Raw genomic sequence first — 11725 nt, forward strand, 5'->3', positions numbered from 1 at the left:
TATTACGTCACAATTCATCAACGTTGCGCCTATAATCAAGTTTCTTCATATACTAATCAAAATCATCAAAATGAATGATGTTACGTCACAATTCATCAATGTTGCGCCTCTAATCAAGTTTCTGCATATACTAATCAAAACCATCAATATGAATGATGTTACGTCACAATTCATCAATGTTGCGCCTCTAATCAAGTTTCTTCATATACTAATCAAAATCATCAAAATGAATGATGTTACGTCACAATTCATCAATGTTGCGCCTCTAATCAAGTTTCTGCATATACTAATCAAAACCATCAATATGAATGATATTACGTCACAATTCATCAATGTTGCGCCTATAATCAAGTTTCTGCATATACTAATCAAAACCATCAATATGAATGATATTACGTCACAATTCATCAATGTTGCGCCTATAATCAAGTTTCTGCATATACTAATCAAAACCATCAATATGAATGATATTACGTCACAATTCATCAATGTTGCGCCTCTAATCAAGTTTCTGCATATACTAATCAAAACCATCAATATGAATGATATTACGTCACAATTCATCAATGTTGCGCCTCTAATCAAGTTTCTGCATATAATAATCAAAACTATCAAAATGAATGATATTACGTCACAATTCATCAATGTTGGGCCTCTAATCAAGTTTCTGAATATACTAATCAAAACCATCAATATGAATGATATTACGTCACAATTCATCAATGTTGCGCCTATAATCAAGTTTCTGCATATACTGATCAAAACCATCAATATGAATGATGTTACGTCACAATTCATCAATGTTGCGCCTCTAATCAAGTTTCTTCATATACTAATCAAAATCATCAAAATGAATGATGTTACGTCACAATTCATCAATGTTGCGCCTCTAATCATGTTTCTGCATATACTAATCAAAACCATCAATATGAATGATGTTACGTCACAATTCATCAATGTTGCGCCTATAATCAAGTTTCTGCATATACTAATCAAAACCATCAATATGAATGATATTGCGTCACAATTCATCAATGTTGCGCCTATAATCAAGTTTCTGCATATACTAATCAAAACCATCAATATGAATGATGTTACGTCACAATTCATCAATGTTGCGCCTATAATCAAGTTTCTGCATATACTAATCAAAACCATCAATATGAATGATATTACGTCACAATTCATCAATGTTGCGCCTATAATCAAGTTTCTGCATATACTGATCAAAACCATCAATATGAATGATGTTACGTCACAATTCATCAATGTTGCGTCTCTAATCAAGTTTCTGCATATACTAATCAAAACCATCAATATGAATGATGTTACGTCACAATTCATCAATGTTGCGTCTCTAATCAAGTTTCTGCATATACTAATCAAAACCATCAATATGAATGATGTTACGTCACAATTCATCAATGTTGCGTCTCTAATCAAGTTTCTGCATATACTAATCAAAACCATCAATATGAATGATGTTACGTCACAATTCATCAATGTTGCGTCTCTAATCAAGTTTCTGCATATACTAATCAAAACCATCAATATGAATGATATTACGTCACAATTCATCAATGTTGCGTCTCTAATCAAGTTTCTGCATATACTAATCAAAACCATCAATATGAATGATGTTACGTCACAATTCATCAACGTTGCGCCTCTAATCAAGTTTCTGCATATACTAATCAAAACCATCAATATGAATGATGTTACGTCACAATTCATCAATGTTGCGTCTCTAATCAAGTTTCTGCATATACTAATCAAAACCATCAATATGAATGATGTTACGTCACAATTCATCAATGTTGCGTCTCTAATCAAGTTTCTGCATATACTAATCAAAACCATCAATATGAATGATGTTACGTCACAATTCATCAATGTTGCGCCTCTAATCAAGTTTCTGCATATACTAATCAAAACCATCAATATGAATGATGTTACGTCACAATTCATCAACGTTGCGCCTCTAATCAAGTTTCTGCATATACTAATCAAAACCATCAGTATGAATGATGTTACGTCACAATTCATCAATGTTGCGTCTCTAATCAAGTTTCTGCATATACTAATCAAAACCATCAATATGAATGATGTTACGTCACAATTCATCAATGTTGCGTCTCTAATCAAGTTTCTGCATATACTAATCAAAACCATCAATATGAATGATGTTACGTCACAATTCATCAACGTTGCGCCTCTAATCAAGTTTCTGCATATACTAATCAAAATCATCAAAATGAATGATGTTACGTCACAATTCATCAATGTTGGGCCTCTAATCAAGTTTCTGCATATACTAATCAAAGCCATCAGTATGAATGATATTACGTCACAATTCATCAATGTTGGGCCTCTAATCAAGTTTCTTCAGATACTAATCACAACCATCAATATGAATGATATTACGTCACAATTCATCAATGTTGCGTCTCTAATCAAGTTTCTGCATATACTAATCAAAACCATCAGTATGAATGATGTTACGTCACAATTCATCAATGTTGCGTCTCTAATCAAGTTTCTGCATATACTAATCAAAACCATCAATATGAATGATGTTACGTCACAATTCATCAATGTTGCGCCTCTAATCAAGTTTCTGCATATACTGATCAAAACCATCAATATGAATGATGTTACGTCACAATTCATCAATGTTGCGCCTCTAATCAAGTTTCTGCATATACTGATCAAAACCATCAATATGAATGATGTTACGTCACAATTCATCAATGTTGCGCCTCTAATCAAGTTTCTGCATATACTGATCAAAACCATCAATATGAATGATGTTACGTCACAATTCATCAACGTTGCGCCTCTAATCAAGTTTCTGCATATACTAATCAAAACCATCAATATGAATGATGTTACGTCACAATTCATCAATGTTGCGCCTCTAATCAAGTTTCTGCATATACTAATCAAAACCATCAATATGAATGATGTTACGTCACAATTCATCAATGTTGCGTCTCTAATCATGTTTCTGCATATACTAATCAAAACCATCAATATGAATCATATTACGTCACAATTCATCAATGTTGGGCCTCTAATCAAGTTTCTGAATATACTAATCAAAACCATCAATATGAATGATATTACGTCACAATTCATCAATGTTGCGCCTCTAATCAAGTTTCTGCATATACTAATCAAAGCCATCAGTATGAATGATGTTACGTCACAATTCATCAATGTTGCGCCTCTAATCAAGTTTCTGCATATACTAATCAAAACCATCAATATGAATGATATTACGTCACAATTCATCAATGTTGCGTCTCTAATCAAGTTTCTGCATATACTAATCAAAGCCATCAGTATGAATGATGTTACGTCACAATTCATCAATGTTGCGTCTCTAATCAAGTTTCTGCATATACTAATCAAAACCATCAATATGAATGATGTTACGTCACAATTCATCAACGTTGCGCCTCTAATCAAGTTTCTGCATATACTAATCAAAACCATCAATATGAATGATGTTACGTCACAATTCATCAATGTTGCGCCTCTAATCAAGTTTCTGCATATACTAATCAAAACCATCAATATGAATGATGTTACGTCACAATTCATCAATGTTGCGTCTCTAATCATGTTTCTGCATATACTAATCAAAACCATCAATATGAATCATATTACGTCACAATTCATCAATGTTGGGCCTCTAATCAAGTTTCTGAATATACTAATCAAAACCATCAATATGAATGATATTACGTCACAATTCATCAATGTTGCGCCTCTAATCAAGTTTCTGCATATACTAATCAAAATCATCAAAATGAATGATGTTACGTCACAATTCATCAATGTTGCGTCTCTAATCATGTTTCTGTATATACTAATCAAAATCATCAAAATAAATGATGTTACGTCACAATTCATCAATGTTGCGTCTCTAATCATGTTTCTGCAAATACTAATCAAAATCATCAAAATAAATGATGTTACGTCACAATTCATCAATGTTGCGTCTCTAATCATGTTTCTGCATATACTAATCAAAATCATCAATATGAATGATATTACGTCACAATTCATCAATGTTGCGCCTCTAATCAAGTTTCTGCATATACTAATCAAAACCATCAATATGAATAATATTACGTCACAATTAATCAATGTTCCGCCTCTAATCAAGTTTCTGCATATACTAATCAAAATCATCAATATGAATGATATTACGTCACAATTCATCAATGTTGCGCCTCTAATCAAGTTTCTGCATATACTAATCAAAATCATCAAAATGAATGATGTTACGTCACAATTCATCAATGTTGCGCCTCTAATCAAGTTTCTGCATATACTAATCAAACTCATGAAAATGAATGATGTTACGTCATAATTAATCAATGTTGCGCCTCTAATCAAGTTTCTGCATATACTAATCAAAATCATCAATATGAATGATATTACGTCACAATTCATCAATGTTGCGCCTCTAATCAAGTTTCTGCATATACTAATCAAACTCATGAAAATGAATGATGTTACGTCATAATTAATCAATGTTGCGCCTCTAATCAAGTTTCTGCATATACTAATCAAAATCATCAAAATGAATGATGTTACGTCACAATTCATCAATGTTGCGCCTCTAATCAAGTTTCTGCATATACTAATCAAAACCATCAATATGAATGATGTTACGTCACAATTCATCAATGTTGCGCCTCTAATCAAGTTTCTGCATATACTAATCAAAACCATCAATATGAATGATGTTACGTCACAATTCATCAATGTTGCGCCTCTAATCAAGTTTCTGCATATACTGATCAAAACCATCAATATGAATGATGTTTCGTCACAATTCATCAATGTTGCGCCTCTAATCAAGTTTCTGCATATACTAATCAAAACCATCAATATGAATGATGTTACGTCACAATTCATCAATGTTGCGCCTCTAATCAAGTTTCTGCATATACTAATCAAAACCATCAATATGAATGATGTTACGTGACAATTCATCAATGTTGCGCCTCTAATCAAGTTTCTGCATATACTAATCAAACTCATGAAAATGAATGATGTTACGTCATAATTAATCAATGTTGCGCCTCTAATCAAGTTTCTGCATATACTAATCAAAATCATAAAAATGAATGATGTTACGTCACAATTAATCAATGTTGCGCCTCTAATCAAGTTTCTGCATATACTAATCAAAACCATCAATATGAATGATGTTACGTGACAATTCATCAATGTTGCGCCTATAATCAAGTTTCTGAATATACTAATCAAAACCATCAATATGAATGATGTTACGTGACAATTCATCAATGTTGCGCCTCTAATCAAGTTTCTGCATATACTAATCAAAATCATAAAAATGAATGATGTTACGTCACAATTAATCAATGTTGCGCCTCTAATCAAGTTTCTGCATATACTAATCAAAATCATCAAAATGAATGATGTTACGTCACAATTCATCAATGTTGCGCCTCTAATCAAGTTTCTGCATATACTAATCAAAATCATCAAAATGAATGATGTTACGTCACAATTCATCAATGTTGCGCCTCTAATCAAGTTTCTGCATATACTAATCAAAACCATCAATATGAATGATGTTACGTCACAATTCATCAATGTTGCGCCTCTAATCAAGTTTCTGCATATACTGATCAAAACCATCAATATGAATGATGTTACGTCACAATTCATCAATGTTGCGCCTCTAATCAAGTTTCTGCATATACTAATCAAAACCATCAATATGAATGATGTTACGTCACAATTCATCAATGTTGCGCCTCTAATCAAGTTTCTGCATATACTAATCAAAATCATCAATATGAATGATGTTACGTCACAATTCATCAATGTTGCGCCTCTAATCAAGTTTCTGCATATACTAATCAAACTCATGAAAATGAATGATGTTACGTCACAATTCATCAATGTTGCGCCTCTAATCAAGTTTCTGCATATACTAATCAAAACCATTAATATGAATGATGTTACTTCACAATTCATCAATGTTGCGCCTCTAATCAAGTTTCTGCATATACTGATCAAAACCATCAATATGAATGATGTTACGTCACAATTCATCAATGTTGCGCCTCTAATCAAGTTTCTGCATATACTAATCAAAACCATCAATATGAATGATGTTACGTCACAATTCATCAATGTTGCGCCTCTAATCAAGTTTCTGCATATACTAATCAAAATCATCAATATGAATGATGTTACGTCACAATTCATCAATGTTGCGCCTCTAATCAAGTTTCTGCATATACTAATCAAACTCATGAAAATGAATGATGTTACGTCACAATTCATCAATGTTGCGCCTCTAATCAAGTTTCTGCATATACTAATCAAAACCATTAATATGAATGATGTTACTTCACAATTCATCAATGTTGCGCCTCTAATCAAGTTTCTGCATATACTAATCAAAATCATCAATATGAATGATGTTACGTCACAATTCATCAATGTTGCGCCTCTAATCAAGTTTCTGCATATACTAATCAAACTCATGAAAATGAATGATGTTACGTCACAATTCATCAATGTTGCGTCTCTAATCAAGTTTCTGCATATACTAATCACAACCATCAATATGAATGATATTACGTCACAATTCATCAATGTTGCGCCTATAATCAAGTTTCTGCATATGATAATCACAACCATCAATATGAATGATGTTACGTCACAATTCATCAATGTTGCGCCTATAATCAAGTTTCTGCATATACTAATCAAAACCATCAATATGAATGATATTACGTCACAATTCATCAATGTTGGGCCTCTAATCAAGTTTCTGCATATACTAATCAAAACCATCAATATGAATGATGTTACGTCACAATTCATCAATGTTGCGCCTCTAATCAAGTTTCTGCATATACTAATCAAAATCATCAAAATGAATGATGTTACGTCACAATTCACCAATGTTGCGCCTCTAATCAAGTTTCTGCATATACTAATCAAAACCATTAATATGAATGATGTTACTTCACAATTCATCAATGTTGCGCCTCTAATCAAGTTTCTGCATATACTAATCAAAATCATCAATATGAATGATGTTACGTCACAATTCATCAATGTTGCGCCTCTAATCAAGTTTCTGCATATACTAATCAAACTCATGAAAATGAATGATGTTACGTCACAATTCATCAATGTTGCGCCTCTAATCAAGTTTCTGCATATACTAATCAAAATCATCAAAATGAATGATGTTACGTCACAATTCATCAATGTTGCGCCTCTAATCAAGTTTCTGCATATACTAATCAAAACCATCAATATGAATGATGTTACGTCACAATTCATCAATGTTGCGCCTCTAATCAAGTTTCTGCATATACTAATCAAACTCATGAAAATGAATGATGTTACGTCATAATTAATCAATGTTGCGCCTCTAATCAAGTTTCTGCATATACTAATCAAAATCATAAAAATGAATGATGTTACGTCACAATTAATCAATGTTGCGCCTCTAATCAAGTTTCTGCATATACTAATCAAAACCATCAATATGAATGATGTTACGTGACAATTCATCAATGTTGCGCCTATAATCAAGTTTCTGAATATACTAATCAAAACCATCAATATGAATGATGTTACGTGACAATTCATCAATGTTGCGCCTCTAATCAAGTTTCTGCATATACTAATCAAAATCATAAAAATGAATGATGTTACGTCACAATTAATCAATGTTGCGCCTCTAATCAAGTTTCTGCATATACTAATCAAAATCATCAAAATGAATGATGTTACGTCACAATTCATCAATGTTGCGCCTCTAATCAAGTTTCTGCATATACTAATCAAAATCATCAAAATGAATGATGTTACGTCACAATTCATCAATGTTGCGCCTCTAATCAAGTTTCTGCATATACTAATCAAAATCATCAAAATGAATGATGTTACGTCACAATTCATCAATGTTGCGCCTCTAATCAAGTTTCTGCATATACTAATCAAAATCATCAAAATGAATGATGTTACGTCATAATTAATCAATGTTGCGCCTCTAATCAAGTTTCTGCATATACTAATCAAAATCATCAAAATGAATGATGTTACGTCACAATTCATCAATGTTGCGCCTCTAATCAAGTTTCTGCATATACTAATCAAAATCATCAAAATGAATGATGTTACGTCATAATTAATCAATGTTGCGCCTCTAATCAAGTTTCTGCATATACTAATCAAAATCATCAAAATGAATGAAGTTACGTTACAATTCATCAATGTTGCGCCTCTAATCAAGTTTCTGCATATACTAATCAAAATCATCAAAATGAATGATGTTACGTCACAATTCATCAATGTTGCGCCTCTAATCAAGTTTCTGCATATACTAATCAAAATCATCAAAATGAATGATGTTACGTCATAATTAATCAATGTTGCGCCTCTAATCAAGTTTCTGCATATACTAATCAAAATCAACAAAATGAATGATGTTACGTCATAATTAATCAATGTTGCGCCTCTAATCAAGTTTCTGCATATACTAATCAAAATCATCAAAATGAATGATGTTACGTCACAATTCATCAATGTTGCGCCTCTAATCAAGTTTCTGCATATACTAATCAAAACCATCAATATGATTGATGTTACGTCACAATTCATCAATGTTGCGCCTCTAATCAAGTTTCTGCATATACTAATCAAAACCATCAATATGAATGATGTTACGTCACAATTCATCAATGTTGCGCCTCTAATCAAGTTTCTGCATATACTAATCAAAACCATCAATATGAATGATGTTACGTCACAATTCATCAATGTTGCGCCTCTAATCAAGTTTCTGCATATACTGATCAAAACCATCAATATGAATGATATTACGTCACAATTCATCAATGTTGCGCCTCTAATCAAGTTTCTGCATATACTAATCAAAACCATCAATATGAATGATGTTACGTCACAATTCATCAATGTTGCGCCTCTAATCAAGTTTCTGCATATACTGATCAAAACCATCAATATGAATGATGTTACGTCACAATTCATCAATGTTGCGCCTCTAATCAAGTTTCTGCATATACTAATCAAAACCATCAATATGAATGATGTTACGTCACAATTCATCAATGTTGCGCCTCTAATCAAGTTTCTGCATATACTGATCAAAACCATCAATATGAATGATATTACGTCACAATTCATCAATGTTGCGCCTCTAATCAAGTTTCTGCATATACTAATCAAAACCATCAATATGAATGATGTTACGTCACAATTCATCAATGTTGCGCCTCTAATCAAGTTTCTGCATATACTAATCAAAACCATCAATATGAATGATGTTACGTCACAATTCATCAATGTTGCGCCTCTAATCAAGTTTCTGCATATACTGATCAAAACCATCAATATGAATGATGTTACGTCACAATTCATCAATGTTGCGCCTCTAATCAAGTTTCTGCATATACTTATCAAAACCATCAATATGAATGATGTTACGTCACAATTCATCAATGTTGCGCCTCTAATCAAGTTTCTGCATATACTAATCAAAACCATCAATATGAATGATGTTACGTCACAATTCATCAATGTTGCGCCTCTAATCAAGTTTCTGCATATACTTATCAAAACCATCAATATGAATGATGTTACGTCACAATTCATCAATGTTGCGCCTCTAATCAAGTTTCTGCATATACTGATCAAAACCATCAATATGAATGATGTTACGTCACAATTCATCAATGTTGCGCCTCTAATCAAGTTTCTGCATATACTTATCAAAACCATCAATATGAATGATGTTACGTCACAATTCATCAATGTTGCGCCTCTAATCAAGTTTCTGCATATACTAATCAAAACCATCAATATGAATGATGTTACGTCACAATTCATCAATGTTGCGCCTCTAATCAAGTTTCTGCATATACTAATCAAAATCATCAAAATGAATGATGTTACGTCATAATTAATCAATGTTGCGCCTCTAATCAAGTTTCTGCATATACTAATCAAACTCATGAAAATGAATGATGTTACGTCATAATTAATCAATGTTGCGCCTCTAATCAAGTTTCTGCATATACTAATCAAAATCATCAAAATGAATGATGTTACGTCACAATTCATCAATGTTGCGCCTCTAATCAAGTTTCTGCATATACTAATCAAAACCATCAATATGAATGATGTTACGTGACAATTCATCAATGTTGCGCCTCTAATCAAGTTTCTGCATATACTAATCAAACTCATGAAAATAAATGATGTTACGTCATAATTAATCAATGTTGCGCCTCTAATCAAGTTTCTGCATATACTAATCAAAATCATCAAAATGAATGATGTTACGTCATAATTAATCAATGTTGCGCCTCTAATCAAGTTTCTGCATATACTAATCAAAATCATCAAAATGAATGATGTTACGTCATAATTAATCAATGTTGCGCCTCTAATCAAGTTTCTGCATATACTAATCAAAATCATCAAAATGAATGATGTTACGTCACAATTCATCAATGTTGCGCCTCTAATCAAGTTTCTGCATATACTAATCAAAATCATCAAAATGAATGATGTTACGTCACAATTCATCAATGTTGTGCCTCTAATCAAGTTTCTGCATATACTAATCAAAATCATCAAAATGAATGATGTTACGTCATAATTAATCAATGTTGCGCTTCTAATCAAGTTTCTGCATATACTAATCAAAATCATCAAAATGAATGATGTTACGTCACAATTCATCAATGTTGCGCCTCTAATCAAGTTTCTGCATATACTAATCAAAATCATCAAAATGAATGATGTTACGTCATAATTAATCAATGTTGCGCCTCTAATCAAGTTTCTGCATATACTAATCAAAATCATCAAAATGAATGAAGTTACGTCACAATTCATCAATGTTGCGCCTCTAATAAAGTTTCTGCGTATACTAATCAAAATCATCAAAATGAATGATGTTACGTCACAATTCATCAATGTTGCGCCTCTAATCAAGTTTCTGCATATACAAATCAAAATCATCAAAATGAATGATGTTACGTCATAATTAATCAATATTGCGCCTCTAATCAAGTTTCTGCATATACTAATCAAAATCATCAAAATGAATGATGTTACGTCATAATTAATCAATGTTGCGCCTCTAATCAAGTTTCTGCATATACTAATCAAAATCATCAAAATGAATGATGTTACGTCACAATTCATCAATGTTGCGCCTCTAATCAAGTTTCTGCATATACTAATCAAAACCATCAATATGAATGATGTTACGTCACAATTCATCAATGTTGCGCCTCTAATCAAGTTTCTGCATATACTAATCAAAATCATCAAAATGAATGATGTTACGTGACAATTCATCAATGTTGCGCCTCTAATCAAGTTTCTGCATATACTAATCAAAATCATCAAAATGAATGATGTTACGTCACAATTCATCAATGTTGCGCCTCTAATCAAGTTTCTGCATATACTAATCAAAACCATCAATATGAATGATGTTACGTCACAATTCATCAATGTTGCGCCTCTAATCAAGTTTCTGCATATACTGATCAAAACCATCAATATGAATGATGTTACGTCACAATTCATCAATGTTGCGCCTCTAATCAAGTTTCTGCATATACTTATCAAAACCATCAATATGAATGATGTTACGTCACAATTCATCAATGTT

The sequence above is a fragment of the Rhopilema esculentum genome, chromosome 11 (genome assembly GCF_057945365.1).
Source record: "Rhopilema esculentum isolate cy_ngs chromosome 11, ASM5794536v1, whole genome shotgun sequence".
Taxonomy (NCBI): Eukaryota; Metazoa; Cnidaria; class Scyphozoa; order Rhizostomeae; family Rhizostomatidae; genus Rhopilema; species Rhopilema esculentum.